Genomic DNA, 26,821 nt, shown 5'->3' on the forward strand with positions numbered 1-26,821 from the left:
ATTTTCCTTTTTCTAATCTTTTCCATTCCATTAACCCACATGCATATCCCAGGCTCTTCTCAGTGGCTGTAAGCCCAACCCATCTTTTACAGACTATTTTCCTTTTCAGCCCTGACTCTCAATTGTTTCTTTCATTTATTCCCTGTACATTTCTTACCTCTCTGTGCCTATTTTGCTTTGTTGAAAAAATAGAAATACTGTTGTCAAAATCAAGAGAGTATTTGTGGGCATTATATGAAATTAATGTGGGAAAACATGTTGTGTAAGTGATTAAACACTACAAAAATATAAATTAGACCATTACTATTTTGTCATGTAATTTATTGTTATTTTATTATTATTATTTCTTGTGTTATTATTTGTTGTGTTAGTGTCAGTGTTACCGTATTGTTTTTGCACCTCCTGTCTCTGGTTGCCTTTTTACCATTTTGCCTGTGCTCTAAAGAAGAGCTTGCTGTTCCTCTGTGTATCTTCCACCAGCAAAGAAAGCTGGCACTTCACACATGACAGATCCTCAATGGTGCTGACAGAACAACAAATTCTATTATATGGTTGATTCTAATATTTGGATTTGAAGTTCTGAATTGTATAAAATTTTTTTAAAATTAAGAGATCCGAGTATAAATGAAAGCTCATAACTTACGTGTAAGCTTCATTATGAGAAATGCTCAACGAAAAGGGACATCCCTCTTGCCCCAGTCCTCCCGATTCCACCACCAACTCATACAAGGACACATTTTGAGGGAGGCTGTTGAGTCTCCTGTGAAACACAATTCAGATCGCAGATACTCTGAGGGACTTATAAACTTCTCAGGCACAGTTAATCACGTTCTCTCTGACATTTCTATGCCATCAATTTTATCTGTAAACTTTGTTTCACTCATGAATAATTGCATACAATGCTGGAGACTCCGGTTCCCGGTAACAGCACCGCAGAGATTCAGCCTCCTTCCTGCTGCCGCCCGGTCTTCCAGGATCCTCCCGCCAAGAGCCCAGCAGGGCGGGAAAGCCGCCACCAGCCCAGCCGCGGGGACTGAGCCCTTCCTCAGGAGGAGGCGGGACAGCCGCGGCCCAGCGCGGGGAGGGACAAACGTGTTTGGCCCGTGTTTGGCCCGCGGGGAGTCCGCCGGCACCCGGCGCCCGCTTCTGATGGTTACAGAAAAGCAGCCGCGGCCGGAAATGGCCCAGTGACCAGGGGCTCCGCCGCTTCAGGAAGGAGCGCGCGGGCCACCCGGCCAGGCCGACTGCCCGCACCAGCAGGGGTGCCGGCTGAGGGAGAGGACTCTCGGATGGGTGGTCGCGGAGGGGATGGTGAGTATCAGTGGTAGCCTTAGGATCAGGTGCAGCAGCAGGGCCTGTGGTTCCTCCCACCGACCCTTCTCTCACAGGAAACCAGGCCCAACAGAACCCTGGCTACGCTTTTCCCAGACGGGGAGAAATTACCAGGAAGCAAGTGGGTTGAGCCCCTCAAGCAGAGATGCAGCCGATATTGTGGGCTTCACCCGGGTGCCCTCTGTGGGGCCAGTGACTCCAGTCCTCAGCTAAGGGCCGCCCTCCCCTCGGTCACTTGTCCTCAGTTCAGGGCACCGCCGGGCACAAGCGGCGCAGGCCGGTGCCTGTCCGCTGTGGGATGTGAGGGCCCGGGGCCCTTTGTTTCAACCGGAAGGATTCGGTGCTCGCCACAGACTCAGCTGAGGCCTGCGTAGGGAGACAGTGTAGGTCCCCTTCTCCCTCTGCTTAAGTCGTCGTCTTCACCTCCTACTAGGGCGTCTCCTAGGAGAACGTCCCCTCACCCCTTTCGTCCAGAGTTCTGGTCATAGACTCTGTTTCCAGAGACCCAGCGGCGTGAGACCTGAGGCAGGAAGGCGGCTGTAAAAGTAGGGGTGGGTGGCACAGACAGTAACAGCCACAGTGCTTTCAATCTAGAAGGAAGGAATGTGGTGGTCATTCCAAGAAGCAGGTTGGGTGGAGAGAGTTTTTCTTTTGTTGTTATTGGTTGTTTGTTTAAGATATGAAAGACTTATGTATGTTTCATTGTTGATGGAACAGAGTGGGAGAAACAGAACATACACAAAAAGATGAGGAAAGTGAACGGAATGAAGTCACGGAGGTGAAAGGAAGGACAAGGATCGAAGGCTTAAATAACCAGTTAAGAGTTAACCTTATTTCAGTGTACGGTGTGATTTATAAATCCGACTTCCTGTTTTGCAAATGGTTAGTCACTCATTTCAACACTGTTGTAGATTAGTTCATTCTTTCCCCATATATAAATATTGATACTTTTATCACAAATTAAATCCTCGTATATGCATGAACATGTTTTAGGCTCTTCTATTTCATAACTTCATTATCTATTCCCCATCCAATATTAAATTAATAAAATTACTATCATTTTTTATGACATTTTGATAAATGATAGGACAAAACCTTCCTGTTTACTATCCTCCATTTTTAAAACTTGAAAATTTATTGTATATATATCAAGTGCTTTACTTTGCTTTTAAGATTTATTTCCGGGATGTTTTATCTTTTTGTTATTCAGAATTTTTCCATTACATTTTCAATTGTTTTGTTGAGATACAAAGGGCCTTAGATTTTATTGTATTGCTCTTTTGGATTTTAAAAGATTTGTATCTATTGCTCTTTTATCGATTCCTTTACGGGATTTTAATGAGTTTTTGCATTTATTCATTTTCTGTAGCTTTTTTTTTTCAGATAGCAGCGTTTCTCTTTTTAATAATTTATATCTAATTTCTTTCTGTTTTTGTTGTTAGAACCTGCTATATGATCCTCTGAGATGGAGATCTGAGTGCTGGAAGATTTGGGGGTCATGCTCTTGAGGGACAAGCGAAGAGAAGGAAACAACATTGGGCAGATAGAGAAGATGGTTCCCCCCCCCCCCATAAAGTCCTTAGCAACCTGCACGGAGCTCTAAAGCTTACAAATTCAGAGTTGGGCAGGGGACCCCAGACGTCCAGTCACTGGATGCTGGCTGCTTCGGAAGGGGGCGGGGCCTGAGACCAGGTGACTCCCATCAAACGCTGCAACTCAAGAAGGGATATGAGAGCTGAGGACCCCTGAGCCGGCAATGATCCCAGGAACCCCCAAAAGCAGCGAGGAACTAAGTGTGCCAGTCCTGGAGTGGGGTCTGGGTAGCAGGTTACAGCATTCACTACATTCCTTATGTGAAACAGGAGGACAATTTGTGTTATGTTTTGAATATTATCAGGGATTAACCGACTTCTATAGTTTGGGACAGCTACTATGAAAACAAGTGTGCTCATTTGTGCTACCTTTTGTGTGGGCAGTCGATCACGACTTCCCTCTCCCAGCGTCTGGCTTCTAGTTCCTTCCACCCCTCGCCCAGCGCTGTGCCCAACACGTGTAGCAGCCAGAGGCCTAGGCATGACCTCTGCCAGACTCGCTACCAGGAGGTTCCAGTTTAGGTTCCGCTGATCAGAAGCACCTGTGAGAGGTCTGGAGGCCGGAAGCGGCGCGGAGGCCATTTTGTTGCACTTCCGGCAGCAGAAGCTCACACGCGGGTTTCAGCGGAGACGCGGCCGCAGCCTCTGGGCGTTTTCCCGGGAGTCCTCTGCCTCAGTTTGTACGGCGTAATCCTGCCCGGCGGTTTTCAAAGCGCCATCAGCGTCGCCACATTCCTGGACCTTCCCTAGACCTACCGGTTCGGAAGCTCGGAGGTAAGCGTTTTTTACTGGCTCCTTCAGTTGTTTCCACAAACCAAAATTGAGAGCCGCTGAAGCGCATTTTAATGGAACAGATATGACAGAGTTTTCAAGCTGGGTTTAGTTAACATAGTCACCAGGAGTGAGTCTGAAAACTACAGGTTCCTCGGTCCCACCACACGTCTCCCCACAAATAAGACTGTCCTGGAAAAGGCCCCGTGAATCTGTAGTCTCACAAGTATCCCAGGGGATTGTGATTTTGTGGGGAATTGGTCTCCCCAGTTTCTTGTTTAAACAACATATCCTTTTTGTTATAGTTGCAAAGGAAGGGGTAAACAGTTATATTTTAATGAAAAAGCTGTGACTTACTTGGTAAAGTGTGCACTCAGCATAGTTTTCCCCCTTTTAAAACTTTTGCATCCTAGGTTCTGTATTTCTCAGAAAGACTAACCAGCTAAGGATGGTTTCATCATAATCACTGTTGAAATTGCAGACACCTGGGTTCCATTTAGACTTAATTGAATTGGCTCTGAGCTTGGGGGCATGTTCAGCAAACACACCAGCAGCCCAGAATGTTGAGAGCCATCAAGCAGTTTTTCCCTGGTTTATACTAGACTACACTAGAATGTATCACTAGATATGCTGTCTGTACTCCAGTCAAATATGATAAAAGGAAACCTAGAAAGAGTCCTAATATAAGATCTGAGCTTCAGTTTCTTCATGGATAATTGAGATTGTGGAAATAGATTCTCTTTAATTTCTCTTCCTGTTCTGAATTACTTTAATTAAATTGTATATTTATCAACTTATAGACACAGCCACTTGCAAGAACCATAAATAATGTTATATGATTTTCCTTGGGCCTCCTGCTTGACTATATTATTTACTGCATTGGCTATTGGCAAATATTTCAACTTTATCACCCTTGTTGGTGCAAAACAAAGGGGAAAGAGAGGAGTGCTCTATAAATATTTTGCTCACACTTTGATCCATTTCTCACAAATTTGGGTTTTTTTTTTACTTAATATTCAAATGATATTTATGATAATCATATTCTTGGACAGTCTTAAAAGATAACTGAATTAGATTTTACTTCCAAATGAAAAAGATACTTAAAACATCCAAAAGTCAGCATTCCCAAACATTCCATTTTATCTCAATGTCTAATTTTAGTCAAATATCCTTTGTTGTAAAAATAAAATCTATATTAATCTACTAATGGCTGACGCAATTACTTGTTAGTTTTTTATTGTTTTGAGTTGAAATGTGTCTTCTTAGCTTATAAGTGATGGTAAACAATCTATACACTTGAAGAGAAACTAAACCTGTGTTGAGAAGCATTAGCACCATTGTCTTGCCTTGGTATTTAGTAAATGTTTCTTGAATGGTGATAAGTTACTTCACAAATTATTTCTGACACAAGTTATGATTTTTTTTATAGTCTTTACATGATTTGAATAATAAACAGCAAATCTTTCTGTGGGCTTACAGAGGCTTCAGTTTGCTTTGTGTATAATTTTAATGTGCCCTGAAATTCTGAAATTTCTCTGGATAAATCAATAATTCTTAAGGACACAGAAGTGGCAACTATAAGATGGCAGAAACCACATTATTTCTTTTGTAATAAAATTTTGGTGCGGGCAGGGACCATCTTGTTGAGAAGGATATATCAGGGAAAAATTTGGGTAAAGATAAAAATCTAGCAGCCACCCAAAATTGATTGAAAGTTCTTGTGTTGTTTGGTAACTTAATCTGGAATGATAAGTAAATTAAAAATGTTGATTTGTTGTTTTTTCCTGTCAATTTTTAAGATGCTCCCAAAGCTAATTTAACAACTAATTTAACAACTTCTGGAGTATTTCAGTCTGGTCAGGTGTTCTGAGTTAATGACAAGGAATGGGCGGAGCCATGGCTAAGGGTCAAGGTCCAATAAAGCCTAGTCTGTTCCCCTTCACGGCTCAGTTCAGGATCCATTTGTTTAGCCAGATTTTTTCCCCTAATTTAGGGGAAGTTAGCTAATTCCTTAATTTCAAAATTGCGTTGTTTTGTTTTATTTTGTTCGTTTTATTTTTATATTTGTAGTTCTGATGGTTTGATACTGGTAACACTTTTAGAAATAACTCTGTGGTGGTTAGTATGTTTTTGGCCTTCGAGTAGATTTCACTTTGTTACTGTTAAAATAATGCTGGTGAAATAAAATGTATAGTTTGTATAAAACTTGCCAAACTTATTTTAAAGCATGTAATTTTTGTAAATTATTCAGCATGAAAATTCCTTGCTCTCCATAGACTCTTCACCAGTTGGTGTAAGAAATGTTAACGTGCTAAACAGAAAGATTGTTATTATGAATTTTGATGTTGTAGAAGTCATATTTTAAATAAGGAAAATTATTCTATGTAAAAAAATCGTAAGTTCTTTAACCTAAGTTAAATTTGATGTGATTAAACTATGCAGTTAAAGAAAAAGTAGGTTTTACTTTAAACCAGAACTTTGAAGTGATTTGCATATATTTGAGAAACACACAAGGCTTGACTATAAAATCAGATTTTCCTTGGTAATATCTTGCTGGATGAAGGCTTCTGTAAACTAACCAGGGAACTGAAAGAATGATAATGCCATGTAAAGAATAATGAATTAGCATGAGCAGAGTAAGATGCGCTTGATTCTGACTCTGAGTTAGGAGATATCCGACCAGCTCCAAGCACTGGTTTTGTCATGAGTTGCAGACTCGTTTCAGACAGAAAAATCATGACCAACCTTCTGCTCAATCATTAGCAATAGTGCATCATCAGATTGTTTTGTAGTCTCTCATTATGTATGCCTCATTCTAAAAACAAAGGTTTTCGTCCTTTTTGGAATCATAATAAAAGTTTTAAAAAGCAGAAGAATTGCCAATGAATGATTTCCCATATTTTGAGGAAATTCTTCAAGGCTCTATGTTTACTTCTCCCAGTGTAATAAAATAAAAGCACACCATAGTTGCCTCATCTGTGTTTCCATTTTGGTATTTGGGCAGTACACAAGGTGTAAAACTAAAAAGACTCCACATATCTAAAGTTAGTTCCTCCAGCAAAAAAAAAGAAAAAAGAAAAAATTGTTCTTTAAATTTCTCATTTCCACAGTGATTGCCTTAGACTGATGGTTCTGGAAGTCTGGTTTCTGGACCACCGGCCACAGCACCTTAGCACTCATTATAAATGCAGATTCTCAGGTCCCACCCAGGCCTACTGAATCAGAAACTTAGAAAGGGGCCTATCAGAGTTCTGACAGTTCCCCATGGAATTCTGATGCCTACTAAGGTTTGAGAACAACCACCTTAGACAATGGACATAAATTAACAAAGCTGAAATCGATGGGTCTGAATTTCTGAGTAGACTCATTGGTTCTCCTTGAATCTCAGTCCTGCCTACTCATCCACTTGAGGATGTTTTCAAGACCCCGAGAAAGATCAGTTAAGTCAGAATCTCTGCCTCAGCATTAGCATCTGAAAGGTTCTCTGGTGGTTCTAATGAGCAGCAAGATGGACAGACTCTGTTGTAGGTTACACACACTTGCTCTGTAGGTCAGCTGCTGGCTGCATGTTCAGCACAGACTAACCTGTGGTTGTTCCTGTTGCCCTTTTCTGCTGACACTGCTTCCCTGCTTTTCCCTGTTATCCCAGTAGCTGAGTACACAGAGCCCAAGAGTGTGGGTCAGCTGCCAGAGCAGCTTAGATATGAGTTCCTCCCATCTTTGGAAATTTTACATTCAATTGAAAAATCAACTCACTATCCCTTGGATTATTAAACAGACTACACTACTGATTTTCTTGCTCTTAGACTTAGCTCTTTCGAATCCATTCTCTGCATTGTAGTCAGTGGCATCTTTCTAAAATGCAAATATGATCAGCTCCAAACTCTTAAAAATGGCTTGCAAGACTGTGCATAAGATCCCGCTTCATCTACCTACTATACCCTCCCCCATTCCTCTGTGCTGTGGCCACACTAATGTTTAGGATGTTCGTTTGAACCCAGCATGTTTTCTCTCTCCTCCTGTCAGCAGAACACGTGTTAGTCTCTCTGCTTGGAACACTGGTCTCTGACAGATGGTCACCTCACCATCACTTACTCATCCAAGTCTGATATGATTCCTTCCAAGAAGACTTAACTGATAGTTCAAGCTTGAGGTAACATTTTCTGAGGTACCTTAGAATCTGCCTTATGACACTTTATTATGGCCTCCTTAATTTTCTGAAATTCCCAGTGGACTAGAATATTAAAAGGTATTATTTGTATATTTAATGTAAATTTTTCATTCCTACATATAGCACAGAGTCTATACATAATGTTTTCAATAAAATTGTATTGAGTAAATGAAAGGATGGATTTAAAACAGCCTCAAAACAGGAAACTTAACCAAATAGCTAATTAAAAGTAAACAAGAAGATAATATAAAGTTAGGAGCAAAAGTTGAACATTGCATGTGCTATGATAGACGTAGGGCTCAGATGACTGATCTGTCTCCCAGTAAATGGTGTTTTTCGTAAACCTTTCTGACAGTTTAATCCTTTCATCTTTTGTGAAGTGTATCTTATTGATCTGAAATAAATAGAATGCCAAATATTTCTCCAGCAAAGATGGGTTTATTTGGTATAAGCAGAGAATTGCAGTTTGGGATCTGCAACCACGGTGAGCCCTGTCCAATTTCCCTGCACAGCAAGGGAAGGAGAACACTTTTACAGAGGAAAAAGCAAGTAGGGAGGGCTTTAGTAAATAGAGTCCATGGAGTTCCATTGGTTGAGTTTTTGCTGGAAAATGAGTCTTGTTTTTTTCCTTTTGGGCTCTACTATCATTGCAGGATGTGAGGACTCCCCATTATTGATCTTCCAACTCTATTTAATTGAGGTTTTTGTTTTGAATATTTTACATTTTCTCCTTCTAATCAAAATCTTTGTCTGAAAGCATTGCTGATCAAGAGTCAGGTTTTTTAGTTTCAGTAGTTTTTTGTCCTTCATTGCCAAGAAGGAGCTTTCTTGGGTGTAAGCATCTCAAGTCTGAGGGCAAATGTACATATTAGAAACCTGTTAAGGTCACATGCAAATAACAAAGAGGGGTAGGAGGGAGACCTCTCAGGTGCTTTTATCTAAAGTCCATGTGTTATCAAGATCATAAACACTGGAGATCATCTGAAGCATTATGTCATCATCAAAGATTTGGTGACATAATTCCAACAGTCATGGTCTGGATATCTTGGGAAAGCTGTCTCATATGATGCTGTCTGCTTCAACTGTGGGAAATCTTTAATTTCAGGTCACTAGATGATATGCAGTTCCACTCGGGATTCAGCAGTTTCTTTAAGTGTGTTACATAAATCCAAGAGCCTATCCCTTGGACCTTGGTGGCACAAGGATTGGTTAGCAGTACCTGATAGGAGCCTCTCAAGCAAGCTTGAAGAGCATTCTTCTGGAGGTGTCTTTTCCAATAGACAAAATCTCCAGGTTGCAAAATGCAATGCTTAAGGTTTTTGTCTCCCCAGAGCCCACAGTGAAAAGATTGTGCTACCAAAACATGACTATTTTTAGGAAGTAATTAAGACTTTGCAATATTGGAGTATCTCTCCTTTTATCAGTTGTGGGTCAGAAGCAGCAGGAACCAAGTGCATTGGGCATTGTGTGACCATCTCAAGGGTAGGAGTTTATAAGTTCCAAAAGGCATAGATCTAAGATTTAGAAAGGCCAAGGGCAATGCTTTTGACCAGGGGTTTTGGAGTGTCTCTACAGATTTTGCCAGTGGAGTCTTAGTAAAGTTATTAGTGTGTTCGGCTAAATCAGAGTCTGAGGATGAGAAGCACAGTGAAAGTGTTCCCAGATAGTGCAGATTTGTGAAAATATCTGGCCAGTAAAATGGATTCCTCCATCACTGTGAAGTTCAAGGGGAATTCCCCAGGTAAAGATAGTCTTTGCCAAAAGGACTTTAGCCATAGAAGAGACAGTAACGTGTCTGCACAGGAAGGCTTCAGTCCAGTGTTAGAACATACAGACCATGACTAAAACATATTTTTATCCATGAGTTGGAAGTTGTATGTATGAAACTTGTTTGCTGGAACTTGAATGATCCATTTGGCAGTTTAAAATGTCTGAGGGGAATTCAAACAGGCATCCCAAGATTGTGCTTTGGACAAATGGGACGAATGAGGTAGGTACTTTTTGCAGTCTTGGTAATATTTCCCCACCAATATTGATTCCTAAAGGCTATTATTTTGTCAGTAGACCAATGGTTTAGCGCATGTATGCTGGTGAGGAGTGGGAATAGAGTCTCTGGTAGGACTGAGTTGTTACTTGGCCAAACCAGAGCTTTCTCTTTTTTTGTCAAACTGACAGTTGTTGAATTTCCAATCCTAGCACAATATTTGCCATTGTCACTTTTTAAGTAAGAACCATCAATGAACCGTGAGGAGTCAGCGTTACCCAAAGGTGATCTACCCTGTAGATCATCACAAGGAGTCAGGAGGTGATCTGTCAGCATTAAGCAATCACGGGGGACTTCATTGGTGACAGAAGGGAGAAGAGTAGCAGGGTTAAGGTTATCATAATATGAGTTACATGAGGAGCAGTTAACAAAAGGACTTCATAGGTAGTGAGGCAGCTGAGAGAGAAATGTTGAGCATGACTGAGAATTCAGAAGAGCAACTACTGTATGAGGTACACATCTGGTTAAAGGGTATCCCACAGTGATTTTCTCAGTGGTCTTAACCAAAAGGACACTGGCTATAATGCAAGAGGTGTAGCTTTATGTCACAGGGTCCAGTTGCTGGTTATAATACCCTATAGGTTGATGGTGGTCCAATGTTTTGGGGCGAGTTCTCCAAGAATCCCTTTCCTTTTCATATACAGAAAGGTAAAAGGGATCTGATAATTGAGATCCCTGAGGGCAGGTGGGTTTATCAAACTCTTCAAGAATTTGAAAGCTATGTTGTACAGTTCTTTTTTGTAAAATTGGGTTGGGGTATTAACGTTTAGTAAAACATACAAAGATCTGGCCATGAGAAAGGAGTTTAGAATCCAATTTTGGCAGTAACAAGTAGCCTGAGTAAACTTCTCAGCTTAGTTTTGGGTTTGGAAGGTTTAAGGCACCATGAAGTCTATTTGGATCTAGATGTAGCCCTTGTTCTGATATCAGCTGCTCTAAACATAGAACTGGGTTTGGGCAAATTGCAGTTTTTCTTTGGCGACTTTATGACCCTTTAAGGCTAAAACCTTAAGCAGATGGATACTGTCTTTGAGAAGGCTTGAAGAGAGCAAAGAAGCAAATCATCCACATATTGCAGCAAAGTAGGCTGTCTAGAGAACATTATATCATCCACATCAGCCTTTATCAGAAATAAGGACTCTAAGTATAACCCTGAGGCATTATGGTCCTAGTGAATTGTTTTTCTTCTGATATTGGCTAGCTTTACCAACTAGAATACTAAAGAATTATATAAATCAATTAAAGGAAAGAATTTGCTTCCAATGGGAATGGATGTTGGTAACAAATGAGGGTTAGAAACAACAGGGTGTCAATTGATAGCAATGTCGTTTATTGTTCGGAGGTCCAGTACAAACCTCCATCCTTGGCACTTAGATTTTCTCACTGGTAAAATTAAGGGACTCGCACAAGGAGAACCTCGAGCCTTATAATCTTTTATTATGAGCTCTATGCATTGAAGGGCTTCTTTATTTATAGGGTATTGATTAATTCTGGGAAGTGGTTTTGAGGGACCTATTTGAATCTTGATGGGAGGCGCCTTGTGAATTTTGCCAATATCAGTTGGAGATTTTCGTCATGAGGAGGGTGGTAGCTGATTCTCTAGGGACAAATGATCAGTGTTTCCAGAATCAAATCTAATACCATCAGAGATAGAGCAAATAAAAGATGTCAAAGGATCATGTAATTCACCTTGTTGGTTACATTGATGACTACTGTCAGATTCTAGAATTATTTCCTCCTTTTGGGAGAAATTCTGGCATGATACTTCTCTAAGAGGTTTCAGCCTGATAAATGGGTAGAGGTGGAGGAACTAAGGAAAAAAGGATATGTGTCTCTCAAAAGACCTAAACAAAAGAGAATAGGTTCAGAGACAGGAACTTCCTGAGCTTCATTAGAGATCTCCACTATTGGAACTGTTTTAGTACTACTCCTACAGGGGCTGTTTTATAATGTTAAGATTGAGAACTGAGAGTGTTGCTCTGGTATCTATTAGGATTAGAGGAGATTAATCACCAGTCTAGAGAGAAATTTCTCCAAGCCAATTAAAAGAGAGAACTGGGGAGAGCCTCTCTAGTTCCTTGAAGCTCCATCCTTGAGAATGGGGAGAACGTTGGAAAGGCTGATTAGAGGGCTCTAGGCACCCAGAGCACTTAAATTTGTAAAAATCTCTTTTTCAGTGTCTAGACCCTGCAATAATAACTGGGAAGGTTTTGGTTTTATTTAGGAGCTTTCAGTTGTTAGAACTGAAGATTAAGAATTTTGATAGTCTTCCTTCTAGGTGATTCATTTAGAGTGTAAGAAAGCTTTTTGGCTAGAGTGACTAACTCTGAAATGGGGCATATTTCTCATTCCATCCTGATCTTCTTTACTAGAAGTGAAAGGTCCCAGTTTAGCCCAATAGTAAACATAGAATTAAAAGCTACCTAGTGGAATCAATACCTCAAGGATAAGAGTTTTCTTTAAAAACAGTCTGAAATCAGCTGTAGTTGTCATGAACAGGGTCATCAGATTTTTGTGTACAAGTCTGAATTTTGTTCCAGTCAGTAGACTTAGAAAGTTCCTTGGGAATTGCTTGATGAAGTTGCCTAGCGATTGCCAGAGTCTGATCAGACAAATTAGTTAGTGAGCTGGTCTCCTGACTGTAACTATAGAACCCTTCCATGGTTTTCCTAATTAGCAGTTTCCATACAATGCTGGCCTGGCCTTCACCCATAGGCATAAGACTTACCCATATAAGTCAGGGGAACCAGGTTAAGTTTGAATGATTATGTTAAATTCCTCAGCAAATCAGTGAATGCCTTTGGTTACTTAGGGAAAATCTTTGACGATGGCTCACAGTTCAGCTTTGGGGAATATAAGAAATTAAGGGTTTAATCTCTGGCTCTTCAGAAGGCTTGATGTTAAAGAAACAGCTTCTGACAAGTTCAGAGGAAAAGGGGGTGGAGAGAGTTTTGGATAAAAGGGAAAGTTTGTCAAGAGAATTAGAGCAGGGGAATTGAGCATATAGAGGAGGCAGAAGCAGCATAGCAGGGAAGGAGGAAAATGGTACCAGAGGTGAAGTCTGACCACAGGAAGCCAAGGGAGAGGGAAAAAATGGAGCCAGAGGGAAAGAAACAAGGAAGAGCCTGAGGCTGTGGGAGCCATGTTCTTACTTTAAACACGTGTTTGCGTCACTTAATCTTAAAATCTTATTTTGCAGATACACAATTTTAGACACCCCGTAAAGTTTGACAGCCTCAAAATCCTAATCGAAATAAGCTTACCATTCAGTTCTGGAAATTTTTTAGCTAATGTAGTCTAATTCAGTTTTGGGGAAATGAAGTGTGGGGATTTCAAGTTTCCCATAGTGGCCATTGGTATTCTAAATTGCCTTTGGTCGAATCAGTTCATTTAGTCAGAAATGTACCTAAGAAAGGACTGTGGTTTTTAGATGTAAAATTTTGTGGAGTTCCTGTAGGGGGAGACGTCCTCAAAATATTTAGATAACTAGGATCCCATGTCTCAGAGGGTTTTCTCTGATAAAGAATAATTTTCACACAGTTTAAACAGCTTAGAGTTCAAACAGCTCAAGTCAAACAGCTCACAGGCTGATACCAGCCAGTTCTATGGTGATAACTTGGTCCCAGAGGAGCCAGGCCAGAGGCTTTTCAGCCGGTTTCCAGAGAACAGGCTGTATTCCAAAGGAGTGGACCAAAAGGTTTCCTGTGACTGCCCCAGCACGTGCCACAGCCCGAGCCAAATGACTGCTCTGGCTCTGCTGGCTTCATGACACAGCTCCACACTGGGGTGAGGGCTGGGCTAAGACACACAGGTGGCTTAGACCCAAATGGTGTCTGAGTGGGACAAGGGCAGCTGTATGGCGCTTACACAGGCAGCACATCAGAAACAGTCCCGATCTCTGTCTGGGGCCCGACAAACACAGCTCATGCCCCAACCCACGCTGAGCATCTGCGCTGGCCCCACTGCCCTGTATCGTGTCTCCACACCAAGGGAAGGACAGCTGAGGCCAACGAGAGAGCCCAGCTGTAAGGGATACAGGAGGTTCAAGACCCAGAGCAGCGTCTGAGCAAGGCGGGGACAGCCATTATTGTGCTTACAAAGGCCATGCGTTGAGAGCAGTCCCCGTCTCTGATCCCAGCCATGCTACCACAGCCCTCGCCCAAACCCACACCGAGTGCCCATTGCCAGCCCCTTTTGTGCCAGCACTGCTCCCCTCTGGGGCAAGGATGCTGGTGCTCAGAGGGGCAAGCTCAAGCACTTAAAGCGAACAGAGCAGCATGGACCTGTCCCTAAGGTTTCTGTTCCAGCAACTTGGGACCCATCCCTACCCCCTATAGGATGGTGACAGCTAGTAAGCAGAGAAGTCCCAGTTCATGCCTGGCTCTGGCTCTAGCCCCTTCATCTCCTGCCAAGGTGATAGCTGCCAGCACACCTTGAGGAAAGACATGATGTGTGTTCATGTCAGGTCCAGCTCTCCCACCAGAGCCACCGGGCATGCACAGACTGGGTAGAGAGGCTCCTCCACGAGGATGCTACTTCAGGACGGCAATGTTTAACTTCCACCTGATTGCATAGAGACAGAGAAAGTTACGCAATATGAGAAGAAAGAAGAATTTGTTTCAATTGAAAGAGCAACAGAAAACCTCTGAATAAATAATGAAACAGAAATAAGCAATTTACCAGATAAAGGATTTAAAGCATTAGTAATAAAAATGCTAATTTAATTAGGGAAAAGAATAGATGAACATATTGAGAATTTTAACAAGGAACTAGAAAACATAAAAATCAGAACTGAAGAATATAGTAACTGAAACCAAAAACACTAGAAGGAATAAACAGCAAACTAGGTGATACAGAAGTGATCTGGAAGGTGGAATGATGAAAATTACGAAGCCTACCCCATGCTTAGACGTCCCACGTGTATTAGTCAATACTTTATTTACTTGCTTATTTACTTACTTCCTTATACCAGTTTTTTTTTTTTTTTTGGTTTCTTTTGGAAAGAGGCCCTTAGTAATGGATAGACCATCCTTTTTACAAGAAAGAGGCAAGGAATGAATGAGGGCCACTGGCAGAAGTTTTCATCAGGAGCTTGGACTCAGGAAGAAGGCATTGATGTTTAGGTGAGCCACAGACTTGCAGAGTGCCTAGGATTTCCCATAAAGTTAGCAGTGATATTTTATGTCCAGTTGCACCACTGGAAGGAACAGCAGTCCATCCCTGGTGGTGCCGCATGGGCCATGGTCCCCTGATGGAAGAGAGGGCTTTTAAAAATGGAGTTTGACCTCTAGGAGCTTTGTTTGAGATGTTTCTCCCTTGGAGTCTGAAGGGTAAGACCAGGACACATATTTCATAATTCACTGCAAGCAGCAGATACTGGACATTTCTAGAAAAGGGAAGTCCTTACGAATACTGGGGTTTCTGTAAGCAAGGTTGTTGGTGACTTACACCTATTGTGATTCAAGGTACAGTCTTAAATGTAACCTCATGCTACTTACACTGAGAAAGAAGTGAGGAGAGCTCATTCCAGAGAAAGGAAAATACTGACAGTGAAACTGGCATATTCATAAGGCTCTGAGAAGACCAGACTGACAAGACAAGGTGAAATTTTGGAGGGGGTTGTAAGAAATAAGGCTTGCTTGTTATAAGTAGGCTGGGTTAGGGTGCAGCTTTTCAGAAAAGTTTAAATTGGGTTTAGTATGAAATAGGACGTAAGAGGAGGGGTTTTACATCACTAAGTAATGTGAATTTAGCATCACCTTTTTAACTTGCTTGAATATAAGTAAAATCACACTTATATTTTCCAGTTAGTTTTTGAGTTTTAAAGTTTCCTTTTACAGCAGAAGGTCCTCTATTTCTTAAGATGTCCCCCTGCATTCCTGTCCCAGTCCCACACTGAGCTGTCCAGGAATGAAGGATCTTACTCAATACGTAGGAGACTAGTTCTGCTTCCAGATACCAGCCAGAAAGACAGGACTGTAAAGTCAGATTAGTCCACGTCCACCATTGGTTTGGTCGTGGGCATTTCACAGTCAGACGTGATTCCCCCTCCCACAGCGGGGGCCTTGCTAGTCTCCCAGCTGGCATAGGATAGAGTCATAACCATCTTTCAGCTTCAAGGATACAGATTTTAGGTAAATATTTATTTTCTCAGGCATTATTTCCTAAAAGAGGACATCATACCACAGGGACTGGGTCTGAACTCATGCTGACTCACCCAGGAAACAAGAACACAGAGATGTTCTTAGAAGGTAAACTCAAAATTCTGCAAGCTCCTCATCCAGCAGCTGATCATGGAGTAAACTTTGCTGCTCTGCTGCAAACTGGCCTCCAATTTCGCAATACCATGTGTTCTGTAGTTTGTGAATAAGCTATAGTTTTATAGAATGCTGATAGGAATACAAGCTGCTACACTCACCTTGAAAAACAGTTTCACGTATAGCAAAGTTCAAAATGTGAATATGCCTGTACCAGTCGCTCCACTTCCTAAGTGTATGCTCAAGATGTGTATGTTCATGGCAGTATTGCCAAAACAAGGGAAATGATCAAAATGTCCATCAGTGGAGAGTGACTACATAAATTATGACATGGTTGTGCAGTGGGTTAAAATTCAGCAGAAAACAAAGGAATAAGAGCTATACATGTCAACATGGGTAAATCTAACAGTGTTTAATAGCAACAACAAAGGCAAGTCATAGAAGAACACATGCAGTTTGAAGCCATTCATCATTTCAAAAATACGAAAAACTAAACTGTGCAGTTAAAGAATGTATACACGTGTGTTAAATAAATAGAAGTGAATAATAAACAGAAACTTCAAGATCCTAGTAGCTTTTAAGAAGATGGAGAGAGTTGTGATCAGACAGGCATATGGGGGGCTCCAAAGATATTGTTCCCTTTATATGGTACACAACAAAGTATTTGTTTTAATTTGCTTTCAACCAAACATATTCATTGTATGTTTTGTGCACACCCATCTACATACAAACATATAATTTTGTAATGTAAAAAACATTTTAAAGACTCATTTAAGTGGGTGCTGTAGTTATACAAATGCAAGTCCAGTCAGAAAATCTTGATGACTCTCTCTTGACTCCCTGAATTGCAAAACTCTAGGGAGGTAAAGAACCATTTGCATCAGAATCTCAGGGGCTTTCTGAGAGAGGAGATACCAAACTGTCAATTCCTCCCTAATTGTTCTCTGCAAACAACCAGAGACATTTGTGACCATGTCATTAGGCACTGGGAGAGCTTCCTAACTTGAAAGTCTTCCTGTAGGTGATGATCATCAGTGTCTTCTGCCAGCAGTTTTACCTCCAAGTCTTTTCTCTCCAGGCACCCATGGCTCCAGAACGTAGCCTCCTCTTTACCCATCTGGTCTACCTTTGTTGAATATTTCTACTCTTTCAACTTTTCTCCTCCTTTCTTCACCTACTTACCTATTTTTTTTTTAATTTTATTCTATACTTGCCAAATTCTTAAAACTCAAAGTAGTAGAGGAGAGATGGGGTGGAAAGAAGAGAAAAAGAAAGAAAGACTTCCAAAAAAAGTTCTAAATGTACTCATTGTGTTCCTGTTAGTATTTGAGAGAGAGTCTTCTTCCTTATCAAATAAATATAGCAAACGTTGTAAAAAATGTTTTGTTTTATAGCAGGGCTTACTAGAGTCTTTAAAATTCTAAGAGGAGGATTACAGTGTGCTCTTTATTTCCAATTTTTTTTGACAAAATAATTTCCTTGTTTTCTAAATGCCAGTCTTGGATAATACTATGTTTAGTGTAAACATTATGGGAAATACTGATTTTGAATTGTGACCAAGAATGTTCTCATAGTAAAAGGAGAAGGAGTGAAATATCATTTTTTTTACATTAAGTATTGGTAATAAAATATTTTAATCAAATATTCTTTCTACAAGGAACTCTTTTGCTATGGATGTAACAAATTCTCTGTGGTAAATATTATGGTTTAGTGAATGCTCTCTCAATGTATTCACCTTTAAAATTTTTTTACAGTGTTCTTTCTTCCCCAAACTGAATGAATGTCTTTTCTGTTTTAGATAATATCTTAGTGTTAGGGACATAATAGTGAACAATAGAGACATAATTACTGCCCTCATGGAGGTTTTATGTAAGAAAACAAATCATTAGAAATTAGTCATCTCTCTATTGAATATAGTTAACATAATAATAAAATAAAGAACAAAATTTTAAGGCATGCTTAATGTAATTTTAGTTCTAGTTTTTCCCTTCAGATTATTACAACTATGTTTAAGGAAAAGGCTGAATTAATTACCTGGGTATTCATTATTTCAGTTCTCCATAGTAAAAAATACTGCACAGGGAAGAAAAAGTCATGTGATGAAAAGTTCATTTAGAATTTTTGATTCAGTTAGTCCCTGCTCAGATATCCCTCTTCTGTTAATAGGATTATGAAGTAAAATTACCTGTGTTATTGAGAGTATAGAATCTAATGCAATTGATGAAAATAATAGTGGAACAATACTATAATAAAATGCTGTAAAGAAATGAAAATCTGATAGAATAAAAATTGTTACCAACGAAGAAGGATATTTGTGAGGGTGATCACAGATTGTTCAGAAGTGAATCACTGCGAGGTACTGTAGAAATTTGATCTGCCCTCAAATGCACTTACCGAAATACCTCTTTAAGCTCATTCCATAAAGGCCACATATAAAGGCAGTTATAACTTTTGGGGGGAAAATATGATACCAAAAGAGTCAACTTACTTTACTCTTTGCTCAACAAATTAGAACACAATTGAAATGTGATCTAAATTTTGTTAAACATAAATATTTTTAGAATTTTCAATTTTGTCAGAAAAACATCCAGTCAACATTGTTTATCATTATTTACTATGGACTTTTCTCCCTATTTTAAAGGGATTTCACTTCAAATGCCTTTTCCATTGTCAGTTATTCTCAGATAATAAAGATTTCCTACATTGGTAGGCTCCTAATTTATACATATACCTAAAAGTCGTATTGAACTTTGGAACCCTATTTTCTTAATAAATGAATTCCTGATTCTGGTTTTGGCAGTTGTAGTTAGCTGACAGCCATGTGCTTGAGATTGTTAAAATACTGAACCTTTCATCTTTAATAGGGTGGTAGTTGGTTCCAAGTACTATGCTCTTGACACTAAAGCAATGAAAACAATGAGTCTCTGTGTAGACCAAATAATGGGTCCCTGAAGATGTCTATGTTTTAATCCTTGAAACTGGGGAGTACATTATTTTACATGGTTGCAGATGTGATAACGTTAAGGATCTTAAAATGTAGGGGAGGATCCTGGATTATCCAACTGAGTCCAGTGTAATTACATGAATCCTTCTAAAAGAGAGGCAGGAGGATCATAACATTTATAGAAAATGTTAAGGATGGAAGCTAAAGTCAGGGAAGAGGTGAGGCTGCAGGTTTTGAAGATGGAGGAAGGGGCCACAGGGCAAGGAATGTAGGTGGCCTCTAGAAGCTGAAAAAGGCAAGGCAACAGTCTTCCCTAGAGCCTCCAGATGACACGCAGTCCAGGGGACCCATTTTAGACTTCTGACCTCTGGAACTGCAAGAGAGTAAATTTTTATTGCTTTAAGCCACTAATTAAGTGGTAATTTGCTACAGCAGCAAGAGGAAACAAATAGTTACATTTAGAGTTTTTCTGCTTTCTGCTCTGCTGAAAACTGAAGGAAAACTTAGCTTTCCCTTGCCCAGTTCCCTTTCAGGGGAGCTTGGCAAGGAACAGAGAAATGGCTCTCCTTTGCTAACCATTCCTTGTATGCGTCAGCTCCAGAGTCTTTTCCTCCTTGAGGCCTTAAGTCCATCCCCGGCCTCTCAGGGCAGGTTGCTTTTATTCACAGTGACCATAGGTCAGTTCTGAAGGTGCAGTGTGGGGTGATTATGCTAGAACAGGGCTAAACTGGAACAGTGCTGGACAGATGGTCACCCCACTTACATTTCCACTGCAGTACTCATTTTGTTTTGTTTTAAAATTATAATTAAATACTTACTTGTCCTTCTCCCCATCTCCTTCCTCCTTCTGCCAGAGATAAGAGAAGTTTTCATCTCTGTTCTCCATAATGTATCCATCATCCCCTTTGCCAGCATCATCATCGTCACCATCACCATCATTATAGTAACAGAATCTTCCATCACACTGCATGTCAGGCACATTCTGTGCATTATGTGTAATAACTCAATTAATCCTTGAAACAACTGTAGGAGGATGGTACTGTTATATCCTTGTTTTAGAGAGAAATTACTGAGGCACGAAGAGGCTAATTAACATGCTCAGGGTCACAAAATGGGAGATGGCAGGCCCAGGATTCAGTTTCAGACAGTTTGACTTCTTTATCACTACTGTCCCCAAATAGGACTTTTCACAGAGCAGGTTTAAGTAGTCATTTGAAAAATAAAAGAAACCTAGATTTACATGCTTACACCCCTATTCTTTTTTAAGTTAAGGAACACAGTAAAAAAAAAAATAATTAGAATAATCTGTTAGTGGTTGCACAATATAATAACTATGTAAACTGTAGCATTAATAACAAATTGTGACAGGGAAGTGAAATTACAAAGTTTAGGAATGTCATTGATGTTAGATGTTTATGAGTTTAAAATAGGGCATTATAATTTTAAGATACTTTGTGTAAGCCTCATAGTAACCAAAAAGGAAAAACCTGTAGTAATTATATAAAAGAACATGATAAAGAAGTCAAAGAATATTGATACCAAAAGACATCAAAACACAAAGACAGCAGAATAAAAAACAAAAACATTTTATCTACAGAAAGGAAACAATGAAAAAATGGCAATAGGAAGTCCTAACCTATCAATAATTACTTTAAATAAAAATGTATTAAATCTTCTAATCAAAATACAGAACATCTAATGCTTTATGTACCAGCAATACCATATTGCAAAATTTGACTGTATATTTACTATTACCAATAATTTTTATGCTATATTCTTATGTTTTTATGGTGTTATTAAGCCTTCTTTTACTTCCACTTAGAGAATCTTTAGCATTTCTTCTAAGTCAGGTGTAATGATGATCTCCATTAACTTTTGTTTGTTAGGGAAAGTCTTCATCTCACCTTCCTTTGTGAAGGACAGCTTTGCTGGGGATGGAGTTCTTGGTTGACAATTTTTCTCCCCAATATTTTGAATATGTCATCTTATTCTCTCCTGGATTGAAAAGCTTTGGTAGTGAAATCTGCTGAATGTATTATTGGTGGTTCCCTTGTATGTAACTTTCCTCTTTTGCTGCTTTAAAAATTCTTTTTGTAATTTTGACAATTTAATTATAATGTGTCTCAGTGTAGCTCTATCTAGGTTCAACCTATTTGGAGTCCTTTGGACTTCATGGATCTGGCTGACCACTTCTCTTCCCAAGTTTGGGAAGCTTTCAGTTGTTATTGCTTTAAATAACACTTTATTTCCTTTCTTTCACTTCTGGAATTCCCACAGTGCAGATAGTTTTTCTTTTGATTGTGTTCCATAAGTCCTGTAGTCTTTCTTCATTCTTTTTACCTTTTGCTTTCCTGATAGCAAATGTCCTGTCTTTGAGATTACTAATTTTTTCTTCTCTATGGTTGAGTCGCCTTTTGAAACTCTCTATTGAATCTTCAGTTCAGTCTTAGTATTTTTCAGCTTTAGAATTTCTGGTTTTTCTTAATGGTTTCTATTTGTTATACTTCTTATTTTGGTCATACATTGTTTTCCTAATTTTGTTTAGTTGTCTGTGTGTTCTTTTAGTTCACTAGTTGAGCAATGAATGGGGCTATGAATTAATTTCCTTGCCTGGACAGAGTGGAGGAACTAGCTTCAAGTTCAACGAGGCTCTTTGTGTCTTGACTCAAGCCAACCCACTCCTCAAATTCCCTGCCTGAACAGTGCACTAGCTTTGCTCTGCCTGCCAGACTATGTGCTCAAGCATTGCTGGGCTGTGTAGCTTCCAGGTGTTTCCAGTTACACTTTCTGTTCAAGAGGGGCTGGGAGCTGTACTCAGCAGTGGGTTGGGCTAAGGCTTAGCTCCCCTGCTTGGGCAGGGACAGTTAAGGCTCCAGGTTTGGCATAGTTCTTTATTTGAGGACATGAATCAGGCAGCATTCACCCTGCTGAGTTCCCTGGTCAGACTGCACCACTGTCTTGGCTCCACATATGAGCAAAGCTACTAGTTGGGACTATAACATGGTTCCTTCAGGTAGATGTCCACCCTAGGCTCTCTTTTCCAGCTGGAGGTAGTGTAGGCTCAGGGGAGATCTCTTGGCACAGTGCTGTACCAGCCTAGGGAAGGGGCAGTGTGGTCAGTGTGTAACCATTCCTCTTACCCTTCTGATGTGGTCTGTGTTGGTATCTGTGGTGCAGGATGGTGTTTCAGCCTCAGCCTGTGTACTGGGATTCTCTCAGTGGTGTCTTATACATGCATAGTTGCTAGTTGTTCTTTTTATCGCAACAAAGTCAGAAAGGACTTATGTCATCACCTTGGTGGTATTACTCCTAATTTACATTTTATCTAATGTTTTATCATAAACATTTCATATAATGAATATATTAAATTGTATATAATATGTTACATAATAAGTAGATACTTTATATGTTACATGAATTATATACAAATTCTGTCAAAATAAATTACTATTTAGTATATTACTATAACTATTAGTACTCACATTTTACTTCCATGAATTGTCTGGATAATAAAACCACCCTTGGTGATTATTGAGTCTGAGAGCTTTCATTTCTCATCTTTTTAATATTATGTTCTGTAAATTTGGAAAGAGAAAATTGGACCCTTTGCCTGCTAGGCTTTAAGAAACTATTGGTGCCCTTGTCAGTCTGTCACAGTAGATGCTGTTTTGAGGCACACTGTTAAATAACCCCAAAGCACAGAGTGGGACAGCTCCTTAGTATCAGGACACCAGATCCTGATGTAGTGGTACCCACAGGTCCCAAGATAATGCTCTTCTTCAAGTATATGAGATTAGAAGATCACTCTTAAAGTTATCTTTTAAACGTTAGGCTAGTGCGATACCCTTCTTTCTAAGAATTCAAAACCTTTTTACATACAGATGAGAGACCCTGATATTCTGTCTCAGGATACAGTACAGCCCTGGGAGAAAGGAAGGGCAGATTCTTCCCTCAGTTGCTCTTCCCCACCACTCAGCCCCTTACCACAAGAATGACAGTAGAATCTCTTCACCTTCTGTGACTCCATGAGACGAATCATACTCACCTTTGTTACTGAAAGGAGATCGTTTACCGTGATCTCATTTTGTACTTTCAACATTCCTTGTTGCTTGTGGACATACATACAGAAAATCTGGTCACTAGGTGAGGAATACCAGCTTTTTATTTTTTAAAGGCTACTATACCTACTTAGACATAGCTTCTTCACATTTCCTATTTATAGGGACTCATGAGAGAAAACTTGGTAAAGTGTTAGGTGGGGCCAAGGAGATTATTAACTTTGCTCTACTTTCAATCTGGATAGAAACTTCAAGTAGAAATTGAGACTAGCATGATTAGCTGATGGATGCCTTTGGTACCCATGACCTAATGCAGTCAGTCAACTGCAGTTAACCCTTGAACAGTGTGTCAGTTAGAAGCACCAATTTCCTTCACAGTCAAAAATACGTGTATAACTTTACAGTTGGCCCTCCATATCTGCAGTTCCACATCCGTGTATTCAACCAACCAACCTTGGATTGTGTAGTACTGTAGTATGTATTTATTTAAAAAATTTTGTATATAAACAGACCCACACAGTTCAAACCTGTCTTGTTCAAGGGGCAACTATACTTAGTTTTTCTATTCTACAAGAGTCCACAAGAGCACCAGAGAGCAGTTCAGGTGATGGTCCTCCCCAATCTTGCAGCTAAAGCAGTTTCAAAACCATGGGTGAATCAGTAGCTCATGCATATGCATGACCTGTGTGCGCCTGTCAGTAGTGATGCCCTGACAGGAGCATCTTTTCCTCATCATGCTCCGTGGAACACTGTTGCCCACCCCTACCTCAAGCAGTTCCAGCAAGAAATGCTATGCACTGCATTCCTGTCTTCTTAAGTATTTGTGCTGCACTAATATTTACTAACAGCTGAAGAATTCTACAATAAAACAACGTGTTTAATTTTGTATACTCCATTCAGCTCTGCTCAGTTACTCTTACAGCCTGTTCCTTTTTTTTTTTCTTTGAGTAAATACCATCAGCATTCTTTGGGAACAGTATTTCCAAGGTCATATTTTTGATGATGATCCTGACAATTCAGAAGTTAACTTCCAAAGTAAAATAAGCTTTGCCAAGTTAGAAATCTTCTACATTGCTTCAAAATTATTTTACCTTGGCTTTTTTTAATCCTCTGACAAGATAAAGTTCTTTAAGTTATATTAAGTATTATTAACACCATTGTCTAGTAGTTAGAATAAAGAAGAAAAAGGGAGTGTCCTCATGCAATAGAATGAGGGCTAAAAATTACGAATTCTGAATTCTGGTTGTGTGCTAAAGGAGTTTTAGCCTTTACTTGGGGATTTAAGACTTGGTCAGCTGTCATGCTGGACACATGTAGTCCACTGACCTCAGTTCGTAGAAAATAAAAGCATGATTGTTCTAGCCCAAATGTTAATCCCAATTGGCAGTAAAAGATATCCAGGAATTCTGGGCCTGACTCCCAATTCTCCAAGTTCCTGGGCCAGATGCAAGACCACTGGGGAGTAGTGACTTAAGAAGATGATGAAGAGGTTGGCAGTAAAACATGTAAGTCAGGAGGGGAAAGTGTCCAGGTGGGTGTGCCTGACAATGCGATGTGCACTGTGCTATGTGTGAGGGACTGTGTGTGAGCAGAGAGCCAAAGGGTACCCAAGAGACTCTGAGAAGCCAAGCTGAGTTAATTACGTATACAGGAAAGGGACAGTTAGGTCACAGGGAAAATTCGATTGTAGGCTGGAGTTGCTTGGTAATAATAAATATAAATTTGTAACAGACATGACAGCAGTATTTATCACACTTTCAGCATTTGGAAATGCTTGCTATTAGCATGAAAATTACAGCTCTGATCAGAAATTTCCACTATTTGCATATGGTGCATATTAAAGTTATAGTCTTCTTGCAGCACTTCCCATTTATTTTGTTGTTGTCTTTGGTATACAGTTAAGAAAACTTCCTTATTCTAATTCTCCAGAGTTATTTAAGTACTCAAGCTAAGTGATCTCTCTTACACACTGCCCTACCCCAGTCACTGTAGAATCTAATCTTTGATTGTGGCTAGAAGGAGAAAGGCAAAGGGTTTAGGAACTGCAGCCTTCATTGAGTGGACATGAGAAGGACACACACAGGAGCATGCGCCTGTACCTTAGGGCTGCGTTGAATTACAGGCTTTCTAAAACTCATCAAGACAACCTGCTTGCAGAGAAGGTGATGTGCTCACTCAGGCTGCAGTAAAAGAGGAACAATTAGGTAGTTTTATACGTATCACAATATTCTTGCTACTTTCATTCAGTATTTTAACGTATATGAGGAGATTCAGTTGGTGACCTCTTTTTCTCAGCTTGAACTCTTGTAAAAGTTCATATACCTTCCTTACACTTCCTATACTTCAGTGACTCTTGGGCAATCTGGTTTCCACCACCACCATATTCTGCCCCTGCTCTCCTCGAAGGTCCATCTTAAGGATGGGGGCTGCTAGTTGCCCATGCTTCCTTCCTAAAGCATGCTCTTTTCTTGGCTTCCATGGTGGTTCTCCTCTTCCTATTCCCAGCATTCCTGTTAGGTTTCTTTGGAAAGGCTTCCTCTCCTGGCCAGTCCTTTAAGTTAGTGCTTCTCGGGATTTTGCTTAGGCTTGTCTTTTTACTTGATACATGTCCTCTGGATAAATTCATTCACTTCTGTCGCTTTAATTAGAGCTCTGTCTGGCTCCATCTCTTGAGTGCTACTTACATATGCTATACGCACCTGAAAAACTCATCACTTCAAAGGCTGAGCACACCACTTTACCCCACCAAAACCATGCCTACTTGTGTGTTGCCTCTGTCAGAGATCGTCTCATCCACCCATCATGTTGCCCATCCATCTAGATAAAGTCCTCTTATATCCCACAAATTAGTCTACAGATCCTGTTAATTCGATCACCTTAATACTTCTTGAGTACTTTCCTCACTCATTTCAAACTTGAACTACCTTGGTTCAGATCACTAGTATCTGTCACTGAGTTTGCTATAACACCCTTTAATCGATTCTCTACATAGTAACTAGAATGATCTGGAAATACTATCTGGTCATGTCATTCTCTTAGCAAAACCCTCAGTGTCTCCACCTTGCCCTGAGTACATCCACTACTCCTTAGCTTGCTTTACACATTCTTTCCTGTTCATCTCAACCCTACTTTGGCAGTCCCTAATTTGTAACCACGTGAAAATTGATTTTGCTCTGGCAGGTGACTCTCCCTTCTTTGTAAATCTTTTCACATGATGTTAACTCTACTTAGACTCTGTTTTGATTTCATAACTGTGTTTTCTGATCTTTTTTTTTTATCCATTTCTCTCAGTCTGATTATTTCATAGCCTTCTGTCCTCTCTGACCTGATTATAAGTTTACACTGGTACTACAATTTCCTATTTACTTACTTGTATTCCCATGAAATTGAAAACTACTTAAGTTGATCTTTACAGTGGAGGAAGTGATGGACTCATTCACTAATATACAGAATAAAGGAAAAGGATAGGTTAGAGAATGGTAACTAGTCAAACACATTAGATTTTCTCTAATCTCTCCAGTATGCATCCAGTGTATTTTTTGTCTGATTTTGCTTTTATATTAACTTCTCATTATGTATAAAACTAAAAACAGTGCAATTTTTTGAGAAAAATTATCAAGTGGAGCCTCAGAGCCTATTAAAGATAAGTAAT

General features: G+C 39.9%; 1 long non-coding RNA gene across 4 annotated transcripts in view; it reads left to right on the plus strand.

The window, feature by feature from the left end:
* Positions 1–988: 988 nt before the first annotated feature.
* LOC140697445 (uncharacterized) overlaps positions 989–26,821 on the plus strand; it is a 155,009-nt gene continuing 129,176 nt past the window's right edge. For 3 of the 4 annotated variants that reach the window (XR_012074550.1, XR_012074547.1, XR_012074549.1), the window contains exons 1-3: positions 989–1,311; positions 2,050–2,214; positions 2,775–3,698. This is a non-coding gene — a long non-coding RNA (uncharacterized lncRNA). The remainder of the gene's footprint in view (positions 1,312–2,049; positions 2,215–2,774; positions 3,699–26,821) is intronic. The other variant, XR_012074551.1, reaches the window with a different exon arrangement.

Source organism: Vicugna pacos, chromosome 7 (genome assembly GCF_048564905.1).
Source record: "Vicugna pacos chromosome 7, VicPac4, whole genome shotgun sequence".
Taxonomy (NCBI): Eukaryota; Metazoa; Chordata; class Mammalia; order Artiodactyla; family Camelidae; genus Vicugna; species Vicugna pacos.